Genomic DNA, 25,961 nt, shown 5'->3' on the forward strand with positions numbered 1-25,961 from the left:
ATCATCTTGGCCAACATGCTGTGTAATCTGGTTAGCTGCTAATAAAGAAGTTTTTCATCACCTGAGGCAGATGTGACTAGTTTGAATTTTTCTTCTGACAGAAAGCATACTCTGCAATGTGGTTTTGATTCATTAGAGGCTTCTTGCAGAGCCTCAGTTACAGGTTCTGTCATTCGAAGGCATGCTTGGTTAAAAGAACAAAGTTTACCCATGCTCCACTACAGCATGATGCTTTGTTTGGTGTTAAGCCAGAAGAGGTGTTAAAGAAAATGGAGGATAAAGCAAAATCAATGCAGACAGTAAAGGATTTCTTACAGGTTCAGCCACCTAGATTTAGCAGAAACTGGCCTTCTAAAAATTGGTCTTTTCCAGTGTCAGGCCACAAAGAGGCATATACAGACACCCAAGAGGCAGATCTCAGCCCCAAGGCTCATACATACCTAAACAATGGGGTGCTTCAGCCCCCAAAGGCGGAGAAGACAAATCACAACCTTATAGGAAACAGTCCCAATGACTTCCCTCTACAAATGCCAAGCACTTACCTTTTGGCAGCACCCTTAGGGGGAAAGCTAGTACTTTTCGCACAAAATTGGGACATGATCAACCAGGACAAATTGGTACTGAATATTGTTTCTCAGGGTTACAGGTTCCACTTTCACACCCTTCCAAAGACAAAAGGTATGCCAGACCTGCCACAAAATCAATGGGCAGAATCACAAAAACAAATTTCTGCTCTCATGGACATGAGAGCTATTCAAAAAGTACCACAGCAAGAACAGGGACAAGGATTTTACTCAAGACTTTTCTTGGTACCCAGAAAGGACAAAGCCTGGAGACCAATACTGGACCTGTCAATTCTAAATACTTTCCTAGATGTTTCAAAATTCAAAATGTTGACACTGCAGCAACTTCTACCCATGCTGGACAAGAAGGCTTGGCTAGTTACTTTGGACCTCAAGGAGGCATACCTGTATGTCCCAATCAGACAATCTCGCAGAAGATACCTCAGATTCATAGCTGGCTCAATGCGTTACCAATTCTCTGCACTGCCCTTTGGCTTATCTACTGTGCCCAGGGTCTTCACAAAATGCTTGGCACCAGTAATTGCATTTTGCAGACAAGGAATTCAGGTATATCCCTACTTGGACGACTGCATTATTCAAGCAGAGAGCAAGGACATTCTACTAAAGCATCTGGTATTTGTAAAAAGATTGCTAATTTGCCTAAGGTACACAGTAAACAAAAAGAAATCAAAGCTAGTGCCCTCGAGATAATATTCCTGGGTGCAAGCTTAAATACAACTGCCCAAATGGCTTATCTCATGCCAGACAAGCAAAGGCAACTGACTCATTACTTTCAAATGATGGCAACAATGACCCAGCTACCTGCAAGAAAAGTTCTGCAGGCTTTGGGCTTCATGGCATCCTGCATTCTACTAATTCCATATGCAAGACTGCATATGAGGAAACTACAATGGTATCTAAAAAGTGTTTGGGCTCAACATTGCCACAGCCTGGAAACAATAATAACTCTTATTCCCTGTCTACAACAGGAGTTTCAATGGTGGGCACTGGCCTGTCACCACAACAAGGGACAGCCTTTCACTTTACCCACAGCCAGGCAGACACTAACAACAGATGCATCGGATTAAGTCTGGGGGGCACACACAGCAGGAAAATGTGTTCAGGGCACATGGCCCGCGGAAAAAATTGCATATTCACATCAGTCAAAAAGAGATGCTAGCTGTACAGAATGCCCTGACAGCCTTTAAGGATCTACTACATCCAGGACAACTATCACTAAAGATAGACAATACCACAGTTATGTGGTACATAAACAAGCAAGGGGGCACACATTCCTACCCCCTCTGCAGGCAAGCCATAACTTTGTGGAGCACAGCACTGACCTACCAAAGTACATCTGCAGGCACAATTTCTGCCAGGAAAGAAAAATACTCTTACAGACGAACTAAGCAGAAACCTCCTGATCCTCACGAGTGGAAACTAAATCCACAGGTCTTTAGCATGATAACAAGGAAATGGGGATGCCCAGACATAAATCTTTTTGCCTCCCCTCACAACTGCCAACTGCAGAGATTCTGCACAAGGACTTATGTGCAAGCATGGAAAGTGGATGCTCCATCATTCAGCTGGAAAACCTTAACAGTTTATGCCTTTCCTCCACTACCTCTCCTTCCCAAGGTACTCCTAAAAGTCAGACAAGAGAAGTCAAAAATAGTCCTGATTGCCCCAGACTGGCCACAGCAGTACTGGTACCCTATCTTAAAGTGATTGTCTCAAGGCCCAGCCTTGTCTTTACCTCAAATTCCTCATCTTCTGACTCAAGACCATCAGATTCTGCACAGTCAGCTCAGAACCTTAAATCTGGCTGCATGGCAGATAATATAGCCACTCAGACCACACCTCTCTCTAAAGCTGTTATGGATGTCATTTTAGAAGCCAGGAGGCCGAGCACCAGGAAATCTTATGCAGAAAGATGGAAGATATTCTGTGCTTGGAACCAGGCACAAGGAATCAAACCGCTTGTTCCAAATATTCCTCAGATTTTACAATGCCTAACTAAGATGCTGGACAAAGGCCTATCCTTCTCATCAATTAAGATCCATGCCTCTGCCATTTCAGCTCATTACAATACGGAACCGCCTGTTTTCTCTCACCCACTACTAAGACAGTACCTCAGAGGGGCAAAAAACATAAGACCCCCAAGGAGAGCACCGATACCTAAATGGGACCTCAATTTTGTCTTAGAAAAGCTCACACTGCCAACTTTTGAGCCACCCAATACAGCTGATAAAAAATTCTTATCATGGAAAACTGCTCTGTTCCTAGCAATAACTTCAGCAAGAAGAGTCTGAGTTACAGGCACTAATGGCAGTGGAACCTTTCATCATCTTTCATCTGGACAGGGTTTCTCTAAGGACAAGCCCAACATTTATGCCAAAGGTAGTATCCAATGTGGCTCTTAACCAAACCATTCATTTGCCAACATTTTATCCAAATCCCCAGAATAAAGGGGGGAGACTTCTGCACTCTTTGGACATACAGACCGCTACACTTCTACTTGGACAAAACAAAAGCTTTCAGAAAAACTGAGCAACTGTTTATAGCATATGCTGCAGGATCACAAGGAAGGGCTATCTCAAAGCAGACTATTTCAAAGTGGATAGGACACTGCATTTGTTTCTGCTATGCACAGCATGGCAAGTCAGTGCCTAAGAATATTAGGCCACATTCTACTAGGGCAGCAGCCACTTCAGCAGCCTTTCTCAGAGGAGTACCAACCAGGGATATTTTGGCAGCTGCAACTTGGAGTTCCAGTGCATACTTTTACCAAACAATTATCATTTACCTCTTTAGTCCAAATCCAGAGCAGGCTTTACCACTGCAGTTCTGCAGGGCCTCATAGCCACTCCTAATCCTATTTAGGCCCAGACGCCCTACCTCAGCTTTGGGATTCTACCCAAGTGTTAATGACTGCAACAGTGAAACACAATGAACATAGTACAGTTGTGTACCTACCATAAATGTAGATGTTAGTGTATTCACTGTTGCAGTCCAGGTTACCCACCCTCCATCCCCCTTTCTTTGCTGGGACTTGTCTATACTTCTCTATCCTATACAACCTATGTGGTGTATTTGCTTGTAGATGAAGGTATTATTTTTTATTTTGCTTATGCTTTTATAAGCAATATGTATTGCCTACCTTCTTGGGGGCACCCGACATCTGGGGCAAGAAAAACTGAAGAAAATGGCGTCTGCTGCATCTTGTATACCCCTGGCGCACTGACGTCAGGGAAGAAGTGACAGCAACGACGCTGGACCAGGACTATGGAATTCAGGCCGACTGTGGGTAGCCTGCCAGCAGGATAACACAAGTGTAATGACTGCAACAGTGAATACACTCTAACATCTACATTTATGGTAGGTTCACAACTGTATACTTTCTTATTTCAGTACATAGCTGCTTGACTTCTGTGCAGATTCTTCATGTTCTCTTCACATCAGTATTTCCTCGATGTCCTTGTTTCGTAACATATCCCAAAATATGCTGTAGATGAACTGACTGCCATCTTGCCTAGCCTTACTTTTCTGCCTTATGTCCACCACAATTTTGAATGGAGTAAAGTGAATAGCAGAGAACTATTAGTGAAATTGATAAGGTCAGTTGGTAATATGGCTGCTATGGCTAATTGAAAACTGGCTACTTTGCATGTACTTGATTAGTGGACATATTAAATTTTGTTGGTCCTGTCCATGCAACCTGTCTATTCGCTTCCCTAAATACTATTGCAAGAGGACTTATGGCCCGCTGTCATTGCATGGGAAGTTTTAACATCTGCTGGGATCCTTATGTACTCCATTTAGTTCTGTTCATATTATCTTATATTCAAAATACTAGATCACCTACAAGACCTAATCCCTTAGCAGAAAGTTCTCTTGACTGGCTTCTTTGAAACAATTGAAAGAAACCATCCAACATCTGTAGATTCCTTTCTAATTCTTGTGTACTCCGCACAGTGTTCTCAGTTGAAAACATCTTTGTGGGTTATACCTGCCATTGGAGGTGATTACATTTCAGCAAGCTTATAGCTGCCTTATACACACTATCTTTCACTTATTGAAGTGTTACAGCTGAAACTGACTGCAACACTCCATGCACATTCATCCAAAACCCATTTTTACACATGGGGTCATGTCACTTTTAACAGTGCCAGTCATGTAGAACCGAAGTTCACACTGCCATATGGCTAGCCGTGCTGTGGCAGTTATTGACTGCAACACTGCCCATGATTAATTTGTAACATCATACTAAGTTGTAACCCATTCCCTCCAATGTATCTCTGGAAGTTTGCTCTAACTTCTAAAGCGCGGGACCTAAGCTTTTTCATATAATCAAATTGCCCTCTCATTTCAAACAAGTGTTAATACATTTGGAACCATGGGGTTTCAAAGAAGTGTAAATGGCAAACTTCAGCACAAATTGTTTTTATACTTGTAGCAGTCTTTAGGTTCTGGGACTTGAACTGAATTTTATAAGGCACAGTAAACACAGTAACTATTAAGTCTGTAATATTTTGTAAATAACAGAATATTTCAGCACCCATTCAAGTTAACACACACACACACTTAGCATTTTGTTCATCAAGCAGAGAGCGCTCATATGAGGCTGAGCAGTTTTGCCTGTGCTACTTTATTGTTGAGATACTTAAACTAATGAAATTTGACTATATAAATATATGAACAATGCCAAGTGTTAATACAGCTGTTTGCCATTTTGTATGCTTTAACATGGAATCTTTTAATAGTTTATGCAGAATGGATTTGGAATTAATTCAAATAAGATGTCAGTAATATGTAACTGCAGAAATAACTGGAGGGGGATCAGTCTGCTGGAAGCATGGACATGCCATGCACCTGGTATTGCATGTCCAGCTTTGGTGGGGTTTAAGCTGATTCAGACTTTTGGGAATCTGATCTGACTAGGATCCAGGCCTGGCATATTCAAACCTTTGGATCCAGGGTTCTGACTCTTCCCCTGTTTATAATTCCCTCACCACTGTCAGGTTACCACAGATTTTGATCGCCACTTCAAACGAATGGTTGCAGAGGCTCTGAGCTCATTATCAGATAGGTGATTTTCACTTGTATAGGATTACTTGGAAATTCTTTTCTCCTATTTTATTTCTCCTATTTTCTATTATAGCCTTTTATTCCCCTAACGATACCTTAAAAAATCCTTTTTATATTGTGCTTTTCTGTTATAACTTAGTCTAACTTTCTGTTAGTCGTAAAATTTTCTTTCTTCATTGAGTATTTTTCCTTGGTAGTATAACTGTAGAGCTAACTGTTGCTCTAGTTAGAGTAGGTTGCTTATTTGTAAGTTAGGGTAGTGTTTGTTAAACTTTGTGGATTGTCAAGTAAAAGTTTTAAGAAGTGTGGTAAATGTATCCACAAAATTCCTCCTCAGTACACCTCTCAACCTGTTAGAGCAAGAAATCTGGACAAAGCCATGAATAAAAGTTGGACAAAAGATTTTTTTGTCCCATATACTCCTGGTAGTTTTTAGGATCCCCCTAAAGTTAAAGGACAACTACGGGGAAGTGTAACTAATTTTCTACTTCCTGATGCTTTTTTCTCCTCTACCTGTCAGTGCTGGCTATAAAAATAATCATCCAGGCATGGGGTAGCATTTATTTTTATGTTTCGATCGTTTGCCGTATTTCTGCTAACGGTAGAGTTAGCTATCTGTATAAAAAATTATTCTTGCGCTCTTTCAGTAATCATAAAGCCTACCCGACAAGTCGCCCATCACTTTTGAATGCAGTACATAGTGAAACCCTCCCTCCTTGGCTACTGTCGCCCTAGAAACGCCTATATTTAAATTATGCAAGCCTTCCTTCATGTATTCCTTCCTCTTCAGCCTGCCCTCTCATAAATATTCACTCGCACAGTGAAGGAACTTCTTTTTAATCAAGTTTGGAGACTGTGTTATTTTTTCGAAGGAGGATACATCTTTTAAGCAGCGTTACATTGATATTCCAACTGGATCAGTTATTTTGTGCATTCTTGTAAGTGCAGACTTTGTTTTGCTTAAAAGCTCATTCCTGGCTTATTTTAGTGAAATTATGCTTAACAATCCTACCGACTTTCAACATGATTGAGGTTTTATAAATAGTATTTACAAGAGAAGGTTGTAGTTTTGTACGGGGTAGTTACATGCACATAGGACTCCCTGCATTACCAAGTTTTTCTGTCCTTTTTTCCTTTCGGTATACATGTGGTGCGGGAAGCAGATGGCAACGGAAGTACATACGTTTGACTTTTGATTTAAGCAAAGTTATGTTTTAAAAAATCTTTTTCACTACATGCTATTATTTTTTTTATTAAGTTTATATTGAAATTAAGAATACGTATTTACATCGAGTATGTACCTGTATTTTGCATTTAATAATGCATCTAAAGACCAAATATTATGACTAGTTTGATTAATTAGACTGAATACTCATGACATCCTAGATAGTCAGAGGACTTAATTTTAGCCCTTAAGGGTAGGTATGATTAAATTAATTTAAAGGAAAACTGCTGTTTTCTGTTTTTTTACTTTTGGAACATTGGTTCTCTGGTGCTTGCTTTTTTGTAGTTGTAATTTCCGTTTTACCATTACCAACATTTATTTAAAGGGCAGCTTTCATTTTCTTAAAGTGGAAGAGTGTTAAATCACTGTAGATTATGTTAGTTATGAATTTCAGAAAATGCACATTGAAGCAAAACCTGTTCTGTAAAGTTTTAGGTAAAATTTGCATTTCACAATTCTGCCTGTTTTTGTGCAGACTAACAGTTTACTTAGTATAAGCAAACATGCTTTGTGCTGCATCCATGTTCTCTTCTGCTGCTGATTAACTTTTTCATTTGTCCAGAATTTTGAAAAGCATGTTCAAAATTTGCTGTTTTATCAGTACTTTGAGTGAAGTAGTATGTAAAATGTCACCTGATCTTGGAACAGCAGTATACAGCAGTCATTTCCATCTCCATATCTTGTAAATTGTGCTGCTGCAACCATGTGCAATTGTTCTGCCAAGCTGCTCTCTCAATTGTTAGGTGAATTTAGGTTAGTGAAACCAAGGAAGGTATGAAGTTAACTCAAGGCAATGTGATATGTGTGGACTACAGCAGTAGAGAGTGTGTTAAGGAGGCACAATATACAAATTATTTGTCTGTAACATGTACAGTTTAGTTTGCACAGAACATAGAGGTGACAATGTTCATAGAACTGATTTATAATTAAGATTTGTGTACTATAAGAATGTGGCTGTTTATTTTTGTGAAAAAATATTGATGTTTAAAGTTCAGGCAACTAGTGACTTATTTTAGCTTAGGCCTTAGTAGAACATATTTATTCCTTGAAATGTCTGGGCACGCCTTTTGTTTTTAGGAGGGTATATTTGAAAGTACTAAAGGCTTACATTTTTATTTGATTTTATCTACCTTACCTTCAACCTTACTTTGATGCTACCTGAATTACGTAGTGAAGCAATCATTCATTGACTGTTTTCATTCTGTGGGACCTTGTATGTTTGTGTATTTACTTTTTGGTCTTGTTCTTAATAGTTGCATGTATATCATTTATGTAATTCATACTTGAAGAATCACTGAAACTGGAGTCAAATTCCTTGTATGCGTGCATATAGGTCCAATACATTTGATTCTGATTTCTGATGAGGACCAAGCACAGTCAAGTGGCTTTATAGAAATTTTATTCTTTATAGTGAGTTATCACTCTGGATACAAGTATAAGGGCTTAGCTTTAGGACAGAAGAAAAGGTTAAGCAAGAGAACCTCTTAGTGTGTTCATTACATTAAACTGTCTTACTTTGCGTCATATTTTGCTTTGCTGTTTTATTTTTGTGTATATCACTGAGGGTTATAGTTATTGATGCTACAATTTCATACTTATTGTTGGAAAATTGAATGTATATGTGAAATTTGCCAATGAACGTTTAATAAAATACATGGTAAATACTGATCATGTTAATTAAGCCCAAGGACATGCCTGTCATGCATTCACTGTGGTTCATTTCTTTAAATAATATCCATGGCAAACAATACTGAATCATACTAATTCAACCAAACAACTTTTATAAGTATCTGCTGACATTTTTATCATGCTAAAAGGTTTGTAGTTGAAGTCAAGTAGTCCCCATTTGGCCCATTTTTTCTACACAATCAAAAGTGTTCAAAGTATTTGAGGTGGAAGGTCGAGAGCTATGCAACTAATACTTTTGATCTTTTTAGCAGGTTCATAGGTGTGTACTAGGCTAATGGCCCTGGAGCCTTTACAAGCCTAGCTCATACTAGTGCCCTGGTACTGTGCCGCCTGACGTTAGTTCCTAGTGCCTCTATCAAGTACAGCCACTGGGGTGATACTCGGGGTGAACTTTCGATTACCCTTCCACTCATCAATGTTTCTCTTGAAGAGGGACAGCGAGGTGCTCTGCTTGACATGAATGGGAAGTCTATTCCAGAGCATGGCCAGTCTCTGAGTGATAAACCTGACCCTCCAGCATGTTCTGCTGATTGTGATAAATAGGTTGAGGTTTCTGGAGCGTGTTGTGTGTAGGGTTTGTGATTTCTTTACATGTAGCATTTCTAACAGAGCTGGGTCAGACATGGCTTTGTAAGTCAGGCAAAGATCGCCTCTAATTAGGCAATGTGAGACAGAGAACAGCTGCAGTCTTTTGAGTCTGCCTGTGAAGGATGTGTTTATTGCCTAGGATCCTCTTCTTGAGGTACTTTTGTGACCTCTCCAGCTCTTGCAGGTGTCTAGTGAGGTACGTGCCAAATGAGGCATTATACTCTATTTGTCTAATGAGTGAAGAGTAGAGAAGAGATGATGACCTCTTTCTTCTTGGATAAAAATACCTTTGTAATGAGATGTGCTACATAGAAGGACTTTCTGACCATAGTGGCATTGTGGTGGTCCAAGGAGAGGTTGCTGTCAACCTGCATCCCCAGATCTAGTATAACACCTTCACTGTTCATTGGGTTCCCATCGATGTGGTAATTAGTGAGAACTGAGTTTTTAGCAAAGGAGATGACACATTTTTTGCTATTAAGCTTAAGACTGGTTTTGACACCAGTCATTGGTCTCAGTGAGACTTTTCTGTAGGATGTCTGCATTACTTGAGTTAATAATGGCTCCCAGCTGGCAGTCATCTGCAAAGTTGGTCAGACAGAGTACCTTGGTGTTGGCCTGCACTTCAGAATTGGGTGCCGAACAAGAGGGGATGCAGGACCGATCCCTGTGGGACTCCACTCATGACTAGTTGGCAGTCTGACTTTGGAGTCTACTACTTTCACACTGTGTTCCATCTGTGAGCCAATTTGCAACCTACCTTGTGATATAGGGGTTGCTGCCTAGTTTGATGAGTTTATCAATTATTCCAGAGTGAGGAATGGTATAAAAGGCCTTGGCCATATCAAGATAGGCTGCTTGCACTGCCTTACCTTCATCCACAGCCTTGGTGTCTCACTCAAAGAAGTCAACCAGGTTGAGTAGGCATGATATCCCTTTCACAAACCACATTGTGTGGGGTTTAGAGTTTGGAGAGTTCCTATATCTTTGTTAATCAAGTCCATGATGATTCGCTCCACAGCTTTACATATCACACGCCTCAGGTTAATGGGGAGATAATTCCCAGGGTCTGTAGTTGCTTCCCCTTTATGGAGAGGGATGACTGTAGCAGTGCACCATTTGGTAGAGACAAAGCCTGAGGTGAAGCTGTGACTGAATAGGGCACACAGATGTGATGCCAGTTCGCTGTGTAGTTCATGTAGAAGACAGCCAGGGATATTATCAGATCCCATGGAAGCTGTATTCCTGGCCTTGGACAATGCAGCTTTAACCTGTGCTGCAGAAATGCTGGGTGCCTGGCATTCTTCTGGTACTGTGACAGGTCCTTTGGAGGGGGGGGGTGTGTGTGTAAAGTTCTCACTGAATTTGTCGGCCAGTATGTTGGCAATATATGTTGGCTCAGTATAGGAGGGTACCCATTGTGCAGTAACTCAGAGTAAATCTGGTTATTGCTGTGGAGGTTCATGATATAACTATAGAAGACTTTGTGATTGTTGTTATTGTCTGCTGCAATTCTGCCTTCATAGCTGAGTGTAGAGGATTTGATGAGGGATATCACTTTTTTGTTGAGGCTAATAAGGGAGTTTTTCCAGTCTTGGGGCTTCACCTTTTCCTGCAACAGTTTCTTCCTTCTGTTGCAGAGTTTATTAATGGCAGGAGACCACCAGATTGGCGTCCTTTTTCTGAAGGAGATCATCTTGGTTCTGATGGGTATGTCTAGTACCATGCATTTATGTACATGTTTGTACAGTGCATTGGTGTATGATTTGGCAGTCATGCAGCTATTTTCCATTGGCATGGGTGCCTTGAAGTTAGCCACCTCTGTTTTTAGGAGCCCAAAGTCAGCTTTGGAGAAGTTTTTCAAGGTGGTTACCTTTGCAGGGGGTGTGGGTAAGATGTGGATTTCATTGGTGATTAGTTTATGGTCTGATCTGACCAGGCATGGATGGACTAGTGGTGCAGAGCAAGAGTAATAACCAGGCTAGGGATGTTGCTTCCTGTAGTGGGGGTCAGAATGAGCTGCTCCAGGGCATTAGAGTTGATGAATTCAAGTAAGCATTGGGCTAGTGTATTGTTTTCATTTCATTTTTGTGGTGTGTTGTATGTGCTTCAGTTTGATCCCTCTCTACTTTTACAGTTTCCTAACTTCTTACTAGGATATTGATCTTGAAGCATCTTTAGAAGCCTAAACAAGTTTTTTCACATGACATGTTAATCCTTTTCATAGGGGACAAAGGGCACTATTTCAGGAATGAATTTGCAGTTTCTTATCCATTCATCCAGGTTATGCTTAATAGAGTAAGAGCAGTACTTTGTTTTATGGGGGGTGAAAGATGATTCAATAGAAGTGGAATTCTCTGTTAAACATCACTATCTCACTCGTAAGTGTTCTATTTGTGTTGCAGAAGACATTAAGATCTCTTGAGCAGGTGTTTATGCCAGCAGTGGACTTGCATATGTACAGTAGGTCTGAGAGGAATAGGATGCGTTGATAGTCTGCATCTAAGGCTGTGGTCCCCCCTCAGCAACCATAATACCGAAAACCATGACCAGTCTTTGAGACAGTCTGCTTGTGATTTTGATCTTTCATTTTCTTGTTGGGGAAAAAGCTGTGGACATTCAAGTTGTGTCAAGTGTTTGAACTTGTCAGATTATATTTTCTCTCAGTTTATTTTCATGTTTCAACACAGGTAGCCTCACTAATTGCATTCCTTATAACTTATGTTTAAGCTATCATGCCTGACGGCATTGATGGATAATTACATAAATTACGTAAATTAACGTAAAATATAATTGTACTTATTCAATATTCCTTGTACTTTTGGTCTCTTTCCTGCATATGCATATTAGATGGAAACTCAGCACACACAAAAATGTTTCAAATTTTTATATTTTTCAGATGGCGGCATACTTACAAGCACCGAGTAATACTGGACATATAGAATGGCCTAAAAAGTGTTGTAGTGGACAACCTAATTTCTAGGAATTTTCTAAAACTTGCTCTTTGTCGGTCTGTAAACTTTACCAGATCTACTGGATTCACCATTTTTTTCTCAGTCCACTGGTTTTTCCCATGTTGGAAAACCTGATGAATGCATTAATATTATTTATTGGCAAATGCTTTCCATTCTCATTTTCCTATTTCCTACATAAAAGCGGAAAGGAGTTTAAAACATATCTGTTTTCTTGGCCAGTTCCCAAATACCTGAAGTCAAATTTAAATTCTACCTCATTCCCTGATACGCACAGTGCTGTATGTACAAATTGCGGAAGGAGTCATTACTGGGCACAATGTGGCTAAACAAAGAGCACTTCTGGCTGAGATCAAAGACTGAAATATTTATTATTTTAAAGAACTGTAATCAAACAAATGTTCTAGGAATGGCGTCGATCTCGGCCATGGTATTAGACAATCTAATTATTTGGAGATAACATGGGCAGAAATGCTAAATGAAGTGAGAGATATGTACCTTTTATAAGTACCTTTTAACAACACACTAAATATTACATGCATATTGCTCTCCTAATAGCCATATCTAATATGGTGTACAATTTACAAAATGTTATATAAGAATTCTTCGAAAGCGATGACCACGGCAGGCTGAGAAAAATCCAATTTAATATGCCACAAATAACGTAAACACAATTAAATACACAAAAAATGAACGCATTCACATAAACAGCGTTTTCGTCCACAGGGACTTCATCAGATGTAATGCCATATTAGTTTAAATGAATCATTTTATATAAAACCAACTTAAATAACATCCAATCATAGTTCTTTCACAATATGAACCTACAAATCAACGTTCTAGCTACTACATAGTATAAAATTTCATCACTTCCTTTTACAACCTTAATTGTTTCATTAATATTATCTGAATCAATAAATTACTAAATAAAGCTTTATTTTATAAAACTCCCTATATTTGTGATGTTGACATTTTACAATAAAAACTGTAAAACCATTTTTTTGTTTAAAACTTCTATTTAAAATATATACTATTAAATATAAATACTGTTAAATACAATACGGTTCATTACAACCTTAACCCACATGAATATGAGAAATTAAAAGAATTAAAAACGAATAAAAATGTAAGGGTAATGAAACCCGATAAAGGTGGGGGCATGGTTGTAATGGACGTTATTTTGTATGAAGGAAAGATGAACGAAATATTAAGAAATGAAATGAAGTATAGAGAAGTTTCTATTAATGAAATTAATACAGCATATCAACGCATTGATAATATTTTAGAGGATATGTTTAATGAAAATTTGTTTACTATGAAAACGTACGCCTTTCTGAAAACTGAAAAACCTATAATACCGGCCATCTTTGGCATACCAAAGATTCACAAAAATAGTTTTGACCCCCCCCCTGAAGACCCATTGTCTCAGCGGGTGGGTCTAAAACGAATTCTTTGGCAAAATATGTTGATCAAAAGGCTAAGCATATATGGTTACAAAAGGAGGCCATCTTAAAAGACTCATGGGATCTATTGAGAGGGTTGAACAATAGCCTTTTTGATGAAGAATTGATTTTCGTCACCATTGATATTGTTGACCTATTTGGATCTATACCTTATGAGGCTGGTATAAGAATGTTCGAAGAAGAGATTTTTGGGGATAGTGTATTAACTCTAGAAGAAAAGGTAGTGTGCACAGGTTTAATGGATATGGTATTGAAAAATAATTTTCTAACCTTTAACGGAGAATTTTTTCAACAATTACAAGGTGTATCAATGGGGGCAGCCTGTGCACCTACCTTTGCTAATTTAGTACTAGCAAACTGGGAGGAACAGTATGTATTGAAGTCCGCCTATGTCAAGTGTTGGACGTTATATAAGAGGTTTCTTGACGATATAATAATTTTTTGGATAGGGGGTAAGAAACTATTAGAAGAATTTATTGAATATATAGCTAAAACTACTGACTTCTTAAAATTTACTTATAATTATTCTGGAATTAATATTCAATATTTGGATGTTGAAATAACAAAAAAAGACAAAAGTTTTGAAACATGTGTATACAGAAAACCCACATATGTGAATTCCTTTTTACACTACAAAAGTGCCCACCCAATATATTGCAAAAAAAACATTGTAAAGGGGCAATTTGTGAGGGGGTCCAGGATGACAAACGATGAAGGAAAATTTAAAGTGGAATGTGATTTATTGGAAGGAATGTTTCTCGATAGAGAATATCCTTTAGTATTTATTAGAAATATTAGATCCGAAGTGGAAGAGGGAAGAAAAGGAAGATTTCAACCTATTTTTGGTATAACTAGTGAACACAATAAGATAGAAGAGGAAAAAGTAGGAAATTTTCAAAAATCTTTGATTATGGAATACAATTTATTGAATAAAAATATAAAATTTGTATTCCAGAGAGAATGGGAAAGATTTATGGCCCTCACCGACTTGGAAGGACTACCCCAAGTGACACCAAGAGTGATATTCAAAAACCCAATAAATATAAAAGGAATTTTGGAAAATAATAATTGTAGTAATAAAAGAAGCCAATTAGGTAATAGGGTTAGGGTGGGGACCTTTAAATGTGGTAAATGCAAACAATGTGAGCACATTATTAATAGAGACAATGTTTACCTGATAAGTAGGGGAAGAAGTATAAAAAGTAAAGGGTACTACAATTGTGATTCTATAGGACTTGTGTATGTGGTTATTTGCATGGAGTGTGAGTCATTCTACATAGGAAAGACAGAAAGGACTCTAAAGAGGCGTATTTACGAACACATGTATGATGTTAAAAAAGAAAAAGACACAAATGCATTATACAGGCACACAAGGACTTGTATAGGAGCCAAATTTTTGTTCTTTGTCCTAGACCAAATAAAAAGGAATATAAGAGGAGGCCTTTGGGAAGAATATATTGCCTATAAAGAATTATGGTGGCAAGTGGCTTTGGAGGCAAATAAGAAACCAGGGCTAAATGAATATATTTCTATTTTGCCACTTTTGAAAATTAGATCAGCCAAGTTGTGAAGGAGTATGCATTACCATGTTTGGACAGTAGGTGTCACCCTTACCCTATTTTAGAAAATACAGGTTTACACAGGTAGTTTTTTGACTTTATATTTAATAGTATATATTTTAAATAGAAGTTTTAAACAAAAAAATGGTTTTACAGTTTTTATTGTAAAATGTCAACATCACAAATATAGGGAGTTTTATAAAATAAAGCTTTATTTAGTAATTTATTGATTCAGATAATATTAATGAAACAATTAAGGTTGTAAAAGGAAGTGATGAAATTTTATACTATGTAGTAGCTAGAACGTTGATTTGTAGGTTCATATTGTGAAAGAACTATGATTGGATGTTATTTAAGTTGGTTTTATATAAAATGATTCATTTAAACTAATATGGCATTACATCTGATGAAGTCCCTGTGGACGAAAACGCTGTTTATGTGAATGCGTTCATTTTTATTGTGTATTTAATTGTGTTTACGTTATTTGTGGCATATTAAATTGGATTTTTCTCAGCCTGCCGTGGTCATCGCTTTCGTAGATTTGCTTTGCTTGGTGGAGTTAGGAGGTGTTTTTCTACAGTTTCTTGATATATAAGAATTCTTCTTTCATCTTTTGCCATTTAGGGGTTGCCACAGCGTATCACTTGTCTGCTTCTGACTGGCAGTGGAGTTTAACAGTGCCGAGTTGCCATCCTGGTGCCCAACCTTCCACAGAAGTCACACACACGCACTCACACTTGGGGCCAATTTAGAGTGACCCAAACACCTACAGCATGTCTTTGGGGTGTTGGAGGAAAACACAGCACCCAGAGAAAAATCAAACGCCCACAGGGAGGACATGCTTACTGCGCACTGAAGGCACCCCAGCTGAGGACCTCTTGCTGTGAGGTGGCTGTTGGTGTGTTTAACATATGCTCAGACTTCCATATTAGTGCATATGTAGGGTTTCATTTTCAGTAGTTGTGCAAGTATTGGACATATTACTGTTGTGCTCACTTTGTGAACTGTTTAATTTCACTACTCTGGCATATAAAGCTTGCTGGGAAGTATGCTTTGTTTGTGTTTTGGAACACTAAGGCATATTGAAGAACATGGCAGCATAGTGAAATGTTTGATTTGCGCCACTGCATACTTGGCCAGTTACTGTAGGTATCCCCTGTGAAATAGATTTGTTTAGATAGTAGCACATGGTGACACATTTCTGAACTGATTGCTTGAGTAATAGTTTTCTTTTTTAGTGCTGCTGCATACATTGGCATATTACTCATGGGGTGATTTGGAATAACGATTCAATTCACTGTTATAGCATAAATGCCCAAGTAATGGAAAGCTCCTTGTGCTAAACCTTTCACAGTTGTGCTTGTGTAGGCTCAACATACTCAGGAAGGGGACACTTGGTTAATGTGTCATTACTGTGTTTACAGGTACTTGGGCATAACTGTGAAGGATGACTTGTCAATATGTTTCATGTTAGCTTTCGTGCTTACTTTGACCTAGTACAGAAGGCATTGCCTAGTCACACGTGCCTCATCATAGGTAAACAAATAAGTGTTTGATTTGGAAACTGTTATTTTTTATTCTCCCTACTGTGGCATATTAATGGTAGGGGTTCATGTGATTAAATGTTGCACTTTTATGTTTGTGCTTCCTTGCATATATTAAGGACAGGGTCACTTCGATAAATGTTTTATTTGTGTACCTGTGAATACTTGTATATATAATGGTCACCAGTCACAAAGTGAGACATAGCTCACAACACCAGTGTGCCACCCAACAACAGCCCCTAAGGCAAGAAAATGTACCCAACACTTTATTAATAGGTGACTGTATAGTCAGGCACACTGATGTCCCACTCATCAGGCTGAACAAGGAGACAATTACAGTACGTTGCTTGTCGGGTGGCATGATCCACCACATAACGCATGCACTCAAGTCACTCCACAAGTACAAATATTTACTCCATGTTGGAGTCAAAGACTTGAGACTTACCTCCCTGGACTACATGAACAGAGACATGGAATAGCTCTCGGATTATGTGACCCAGGCAGGTATGATCCTAGCCCTGAGTAGCATCCTGCCTTCACCCAGAATGATACCACAGTACAAGGACAAAATTATTGACTTCAACAATTGGCTAAGCTTCTGGTGTCATTCAAAAGGAATGCAGTATCTGTCTGACATTGTTATCCTTTAGCATGGGGGCTTTGAAACTTCCCACCTGGGTCTTAAGTAACGTGAAGTTTTCTTTTCAAAAGTTTTTCACGGTGGTTCCTTTGACGGGGGGAGGTGGTGGAATGTGGATATCCAGAGGGATTAGTTTATGGACAGATCTAACTGGCGAGGGGCTGACCTCTCGTGTGGAGCACTGGTCACCCATGTTGCTGATGACCAGGTGCAATATGTTGTCACCTCTGGTGGGGGTGTTGACCAGTTGATCCAAGGCGTTTGAGTTTATAAATTCTAGGAAATGTTGGGCAAGGGAGTTCGTACTTGAGTGGTTATCCCAGTTAATGTTTGGGTAATTGAAATCACCTAATATCAGGGTGTTTGGTAGGACCTTTATGTTTCCCAGTATTTCCAGGAATGAGGAGTGTGGGTCCTGGGACATGGGTGGGTGATCTGTAGCAAGCTGTAACTAGAACAGTTTTGCCCGTTGTTAGTTGAACATGGATGATCTTGGAAGCATTGTGCTGTACCACTAACCTGGAGGTGTGGCTATCCTTGATGAATATAGATACCCACCTGGCTTTTGTATTTTGGTCCTGTTTTTGTGGCCAAAATGTGTGGTATGAGTTGTAGCCTGGTAGTGCTGGGGTGCTCTCTGGAGCATAAAGCCAGGTTTCTGTTACTGCACATATATCTGTTTCTCTGCATACTGTGGAGTGCCTCGAGTGCGTGCATTTTGAGGTCTAGACTTGTGGGATTGAGCAGCATTACCCTCAGTGTTTTGTTACTTGTGCTATTTATGGTGGTGGGTTTGTCTTTTGAGCCTTGACTAAAAAAGGCAGTATGGGGGTGGCAAGCGTCTTGGCCAGTGTTTGAAAGCCTAAAGGTGACAGATGCAAGCCATCTATAGCAAAGCAACATAGCTTGTCGAGCATGTCATCCCAGACTGACAGACACTGGATCCCCTTTGAATGACACCAGAAGCTTAGCCAGTTGTTGAAATCATTTTTTCTCTATACCCGTGGGTATACTGTGGTGTCATTCTTGGTGAGGGCAAGATGCTACTCAGGGTCGGGGTCATACCGGCCTGGGCTACGTCATCAGAGATCTTAATGTCTCTCTTCATGTAGTCCAGGGAGGTATGGCTCAGGTCATTCCACCAACAATGACAGTCATATTTCTACTTTTTCTAGAGAGACCTGAGTGCTTGTGTTGTGGCGGATCCTGGCACCCACCAGGCAACTGACAGTAACCCTCTCCTTGTTCAGCATAGTGAGTGGGACGTCAGTGTGCCCTGACTATAGAGTCAACTATTACTAGTCTGTTGTGTGGCACTCTGGTTTTGTGATAGAAATACGCATGGAAAGATGTTTAATCAACACAATTACCACAATCACACAAATAATTTCTCTGTTGCTGTGAATATGGATAAAGAAAAATGCCTATATGCACCATGTATACAAGACTATCCAATTAATGTGTGTGGTTAGTTATTTATAACACTAAATATGTACATTTAGCTTCTTTATTTCTGTATAAAGTGTCCCTGTCAAGATGCACTGCTTGGCAGTGGTGGCTGCCCCTGAATTGGCATTATGCGCATTACTTAACATCACATGTTAAGTTGTCTATCTCGCCTTCATTCTTGCTGAATGGGTTCGGAGCCGATCCTCGGCTCTGACTCGGCCACTCAAAGCTCGAGAGCTAGTTCCACCGGCTCGAGGCTCCCCTATATCCCACAATGCTAGGCGGTAACTCCCCAGATCTCGTTTGCCGCTACTGCGATCGAGGTGCTTTCCTACCGGCTCAGGTTAGTTTTTGTAAAGAAACTAGTTTTCTTAGCTTTTTTTTCCCTTTTCTAAGTTACTTTTTCTAAATAGTTATATTGTAAAGTAGTTCCATCCCATTCCCTGTTAATTTCCCTCCTTTCCAAAAACTCTCTAGAAATTTTTCCCTTGGGCCCTAGGCCCAGTCCCTCCCTTCCTAGTAGTGAGTGACTGTGTTTTGTAGGGATTTTATTTCTAATTATTCTAACTTAATTTAATTTAGTTTAATATTTTTTCTAAGTGTAATCGGTGTGTGTGTGTGTTGTGTGGTTGCACTTTTCCCTTAGACATGTCTAAGGAGTCAAAGGTCTCAGGCTTTAAGAAGTGTGACTCGTGCTGTCAGAAGATGTCTCTGACAGACTGTCACACTTCTTGTGTGTACTGCCTGGGACCTTTGCACCTGCAGGACTCGTGCTGTTTGCCATGGCTTCAGCCCTAGAGTCCTGCAGGAGCAAAAAAATAAACTTATTTTAAGGGGCTTATTAAAGCCTGAGGGTCCCTCGACTCAGTCCTCGGGGAAGCCCTCTAAGCCTTCCAGACCTTCGGCTCCAGCCTCTGAGCCGTCTTCTGGAGGTCCTAAGGCTATTCGAACATCGGCTCCAGCCAGAGCCGATGAATCTCGAATACAAGCTCCCTACGGTGTCCTTGGCTCCGGCCGGAGCCGAGGAAGACATAACTGAGTCGGCTCCGATCAAGTTATCAGAACCGACATCTAGAAAAAGGTCCCGATCTCCATCTATCGGCTCCGTTCATTCGGCTCCAGCATCACCTTTGCTGTCTGAATGGAGCCATAGATCCCACTCTTCTAGGTCTTCCAGGTTATTGGACCATGACCTTCAGAGAGTAGTGAGTCGACTTCTTAAATCCGAGGCACTAGCCCAGATGCTTCAAAGTCTGACTCAACAGTCTAGAACTATTCCCATCACTCAAAATGTTCCTCCTCTGACTCTTGAGTTCAGAGCCGGGGCAGCTCGGACCCGAGACTGTGGTGGTGTCGGAACTGATACCTTTGTCTTCGGTTCCGTCGTCTGCTCCGATGTCTTCCTTGGAAGAATCTCGGCGCCGGACTTCCCTCATCGGCTCCGAGGGGGCGAGTGGCATCGGACCCTTGTCTGACCCCGCTCTCCCTCTCGGTGCTTCGGCGCTGGTGAGTTCGGCTCCGACATCGGCCTCTGAGCCATCACTGTCGGTGCCGGGGGAGGTTTTCAGTTTTTCGGAACAGAGACCTCCGGCTCTGCCTGACAGGTGTGCCTTCGAGGTAATGAGGAGCATGTTAGAACCAGGTTCAACTCCACAGTCTGCTCCTTCTGCCCCTCCCCTCAGGGTGCCTCCGGTGATTTCTACTCACTCTCTCATCCCCGACCGTAGAGAGCCAGCTCCTCAAGTTTCCCCAGTGGGGATCTCTTCCTCTTCCGAGGCCTCTCCTGACCCAGTAGGAGAGCCCCCTAGGAAGAGGCAGTGCAAGAGGAAGCACATTGACTCCCCTGAGTCTGTCACCTCTGACACTGATTTAGAGGATTCTGAAGGTTCCCCTCGTTCCCCCTCTGAAGATGTCTCCTTTGCAGATATCCTTGAAATTTTAAAACAGAGGGGGAATTGGCCAGCCCTCAACCCTTCAGAGGATGAATCAGTGTATCTTGAGGCGTTTGGCTCTCGCCCTTCCACCTCCTGGGTGTCCCCTCCCTTTGACCCCCTTATGCAAGTGGTGGCAAAGAAGGCTTGGGCGGCTCCTGATTCAGTGGAACCCACCCCCAGGAGACCATCAAAATTCATTACGGCCCCCAAGGACAAAGAATTTTTGACCAAAGGCGTCTCTGTTGATGCTATGGTGGTGGCTGCGGCCACCAAGAAGGAGTTAGCTGATCCTTCGGTGCCTGCTAATCCTCCTAACGAGGAGTCTAGGTCGATGGACAGGTACGGGAAGCGGATGTTCTCGTCAGCGACCTTTACTATGAGATCGCTGAATTACCTGTGTCATTTTACTCATCTTCAGAGGGATTTGCTCAAGGAAGCGAGTGAAATGTTGAAGGACCTAACAGCTGCGGGTTTTCAGGATAGAATGAACTCTCAGCTGGCAACCCTTAATTCTGTAACTAACTCCTCCATGCGCCTCCTTTCATATGCGGCGGATGGAGCAAGTAGAGCGGCAGGTACAGGTGTAGCCTTGCGTAGGCACGCCTGGATGCGGCTATGTAACTTTGCGGACCCTTTCAAGGCGTCCTTCACTAATTCCCCCTTTGGATCCATCCCTCTTTGGTCCTCAAGTGAAGAAAACCCTGACTAGGTGCGAGACTGATGGCAAAACTCTCTCTGCCATCGGAGTCCATTTTTCTACTCCTTCTAGACCTTACCCCAAAGGCCAGAAGGGGGGAAAGATGTGGTTCCGCAAACAATCTCAAGGAGATTTGCCTGACGCACAGAGTCGATTCCCCTCTAGAGGCAGAGGGGGGAACAATAATGGCAGATGCCGTCCTAGAGGCAGAGAGGGCCCGCAGAATCAGGGCAGTCAAGAATCCTTTTCCGACAAGCCCTTTCAGCATCCCTGAGGTGTTGCCCGACTGTCCACCTTCGGAGGCAGTCGGGGGAAGATTGTCGCTGTACCCAGAAGCCTGGCTATCCCTAACTCAAGACAAGTGGGTACAGTCTATTATTTCCGAAGGCTACAGAATCCCTTTCCTTTTCATTCCGAAACAATCCAAAAAATCCCTTCCAGACGTTACACCCAGTCAAAGGGAGCAAGCAGCATTAGAAATTTCAAAGCTGCTCGCAAAAAGAGCCATTCAACCAGTTCCAGCAGACCAAACAGGATCCGGAATCTACTCCAAATTCTTTTTGGTTCCAAAGAAAACAGGGGACTGGAGACCCATTCTGGATCTCAGCAACTTGAACAAGTTTGTCAAGAAAACAAAGTTCTGGATGGTCACGCTGCAGTCCATTCTACCCCTTTTGGGGCGGGACAACTGGATGTGCTCGATAGATCTCCAGGACGCGTACTATCACATCAGAATGAGTCGACGCTCCAGGAGGTTTCTCTGCTTCAGGCTGGGAACCAATCATTTTCAATTCAGAGCCCTGCCCTTTGGTCTCACTACAGCCCCCCGAGTGTTTACCAAATGCATGGCAGTGGTAGCCTCTCATCTGAGATGACAAGGATTCCAGGTGTTTCCTTATTTAGACGACTGGCTCCTTACAGCCCCCACCAAGCATCTTTTACTTCTCGCCAGAGACTACACCTTTCACACATGTCAGGCACTAGGCATTTCAATAAACTACGAAAAGTCTGTCTTGTCGCCTTGTCGTGTTATTACCTTCATAGGCGCAAATCTAGACACAGTCAATATGTCAGCCAGACTCACAGAGCAGAGAATAGCAGACATACACAGACAGGTCTCTCTTGTCTTGCAGAGCAACAAAGTCAAAGCCAGACTGATCCTGAAAGTCCTAGGGATTATGGCAGCAGCCATCCCCCTTCTACCATTAGCTCGCTTCCATATGAGAATTTTACAATGGATGCTTTTCACACAATGGTCTTACCAACGACTTCCAATGTCCCATCCTATTCGGATAACTCAATCGTGCAAGAATCATCATCTCTTGGTGGATCACATTTCCCCAGCTCCTCCTAGGGAGACCTTTCGTCCCTCCCCCTCCGGTTGCTACAGTGACAACGGACGCCTCCTTGATCGGGTGGGGGGGGGGGCATTACCAGGGCAGGACAGTCCAGGGCATGTGGCAACCATTCGAGTGCCACTTGCACATAAACGTCCTAGAGATGAGAGCAGTGCTTCTAGCGTTGCAAGCTTTACAAGACTCTCTTCCCAAGGGAGCTATAGCAATTCAGACAGACAACATGTCTGTAGTGTGGTACATCAACAAACAAGGTGGAACCAGATCTTACCCCCTATGTCGAGAGGCACTCACTGTGGCAATGGGCGATTTCTTCTCAGAGATTTCTGTTAGCAACGCACATCCCCGGGAAGTCCAATGTGATAGCAGACAAATTGAGCAGAGCTGTTCTCATGCCTCACGAGTGGTCTCTGAAGAATTCAGTGTTGGAGAAAGTTTTTCGAAAGTGGTGCCGGCCTTGCTGCGACCTTTTCGCTACTCCCCAAAACAGCAAGTGCAATGATTTTTTCACCCTCTTTCCCCAACCAGGCCACCCCAGCAGAGACGCTCTAGTGCACGTTTGGCCCCGGGGAGTTCTGTATGCTTTTCCTCCCTTCCCACTGATATCTCAGCTGATAGAGAGAGCCATCGCTCAGGAAGCTTCCATGATCCTCATTGCCCCTTACTGGCCTCGACAGGTTTGGTTCCCATTTCTCCACCGTTATCTGTTGGAGCAACCTTGGCATCTGGACCCAGTTCCAGACCTCTTGACCCATCAGTCCGGTCAGTTGCACCATTCCCTTCCCTCTCTGAACCTCACAGCGTGGTTCCTCCAATTCCAACTTTAGCCAGGCTTCCTCTGATATCTCACTCAGAGATATCTTGATAGCCTCTCATAAATCTTCCACTCGGAAGATTTATCATAACAAGTGGAAACGTTTTTCCTATTGGGCGCAGTCAAAGAATATAGATCCTTTCACTGCTTCCATTCAATCAGTTCTAGACTTTCTAGCCAAACTTTTCCACTCAGGTTCGTCTCCATCTACCATTAGAGTTCAGTTGGCAGCAATTTCGAACTTTCATGTTGGAGTCTCAGAGTCCTCCATCATGTCTCACAAACTCTGCAAAGCCTTTTTAAAGGGAGTTTTTCTCCTCAAACCACCCATCAGAGATCCTCCTCCCCAATGGGATCTCAACTTGGTTCTGACATCCTTAATTCTTTCCCCCTTAATTCTTTCCCCCTTTGAACCTGCAGCTTCATGTTCAATAAAGTTACTTTCTTGGAAAACACTCTTTTTAGTAGCTATCACTTCAGCTAGAACAGTCTCTGAACTCCATGCTCTGTGTAGTCGACCCCCTTATCTTGTATTTCATAAGGATAGGGTGTCCTTACGTACTAACCCGTCCTTTTTGCCCAAGGTAGCTTCACTGGCAAATTTGAATCAAACCATTGAGCTTCCTGTTTTCTTCCCTAATTATTCTAATAGGTCAGAACAAAAGTTGCACTGTTTAGATAGTCATCGCCAACTTAGGTACTATTTAAATAGGACCAAACAATTCAGGAAATCTGACCAACTGTTTGTTTCTTATGCAGAAGGTAGAATGGGCCTTCCAGTTTCTAAAGGGTCTCTCTCTAGATGGCTTACTTCGTTGATTAACCTAGTGTACGAGATAAGACATCAACAGTTGCCATCCAAGCCCAAGGCTCATTCAACTAGAGCTTTAGCCACTTCTATAGCTTTCCAAGATAGGCTGCCTATTGATTCGATTTGTTCTGCAGCTACTTGGGCTTCTCCCCATACCTTCATTTCTCATTATAAGTTGGACTTGGCCTCTAGAGACCGAGCCAACTTTGGTTCCACTGTACTCAAGAGTCTGTTCCGATAGGCCACCCGGGACAAGGTGCTAGGGACGCTGTCCCATCCAGCAAGAATGAAGGCGAGATAGACAACTTAACATTTAGAAGTTATGTACCTACCATAACGTTCCATGTTAGTTGTCTTCTCGCCTTCTTTCTTGCGTCCCACCCTCCTTCCCCCTAGCCAGGACAGACCTAGAGGAGTTTTTCTTTGTTCCTTATGGAATTTTCTTGATGGCCTTAGCTTTCAAATGAGATCTGAGGAGTTACCGCCTAGCATTGTGGGATATAGGGGAGCCTCGAGCCGGTGGAACTAGCTCTCGAGCTTTTAGAGTGGCCGAGTCGGAGCCGAGGATCGGCTCCGAACCCATCCAGCAAGAAAGAAGGCGAGAAGAAGACAACTAACATGGAACGTTATGGTAGGTACATAACTTCTAAATTTCTGCCATGTCATTGTACATACTGATGCAAGTAAAAGCAGTTTATAATGTTGCTAGTCATTTGGTGAAATGTTACATTTTAGTGCTTGTGCATACCACGACATATTTGAAACATGGTTAATTGTTATGTTTGTACAAATTGCAACATATTATAGAAGGATCCTTCATGAAAATGTGGCATATTTCTCCACTTCCACATCACCCATTCACAACATGATCTTTCTTTCCTTTGATGTTACTTGCATAAGACATCCAGAGCACTATTAGGACACCATGGGGGGTCATGGCTACCTGTGTCAGAACTGTCAACACTTTTGTCTTTGACAAACTTGTTCTTCCTTTGTTTAAAAAATCAATTGTATTTACATAGCAGTCCCGATGTCTGCACTTGCCTTTCATAAGGAATGACTCCCTTTGTTTCAAAAAACAAATCTATTTACATAGCAGTCCTGATGTCTGCACTTGCCTTTCATAAGGAATGACTCACAATTTCTTTGTTTGTCTCTCCTTTCCTAGTGTAATCAGAGTTTCCTTGTTATTCAGTTGTTTCTGAAGATGTCTTTTCTGCTGTCCTTTGAAGTAATGAGATGTCAGCTGCTAGATATGTAGTTACTAGTGTTATGCTTTGCTGGAAATATCTTTACATGCACCCTCTTCCATTAATTATTATGCTTTGTACTGCATTTTCATTTGAATGCATAGAGCTCAGCTGATAAAAGTAATCCTTTTAGCTCCACAGAAAGTTTTCCATTGTATTACACCACTGCCTTTGCATATGTATGTGGTCACTCCTTTCATCTTTGACAGTAGACTACTTTGTGGTTTATTTCGGATCAATTGGTCCTGCAGAGCATGCTGTATGTAGTCACATGTTGCCACAGTGCAATCAATAGCCATGCTGTTTTTGTACGTCAAATA

This window comes from Protopterus annectens, chromosome 4.part1 (assembly GCF_019279795.1).
Source record: "Protopterus annectens isolate FY-2018-M chromosome 4.part1, PAN1.0, whole genome shotgun sequence".
NCBI lineage: Eukaryota > Metazoa > Chordata > Ceratodontiformes > Protopteridae > Protopterus > Protopterus annectens.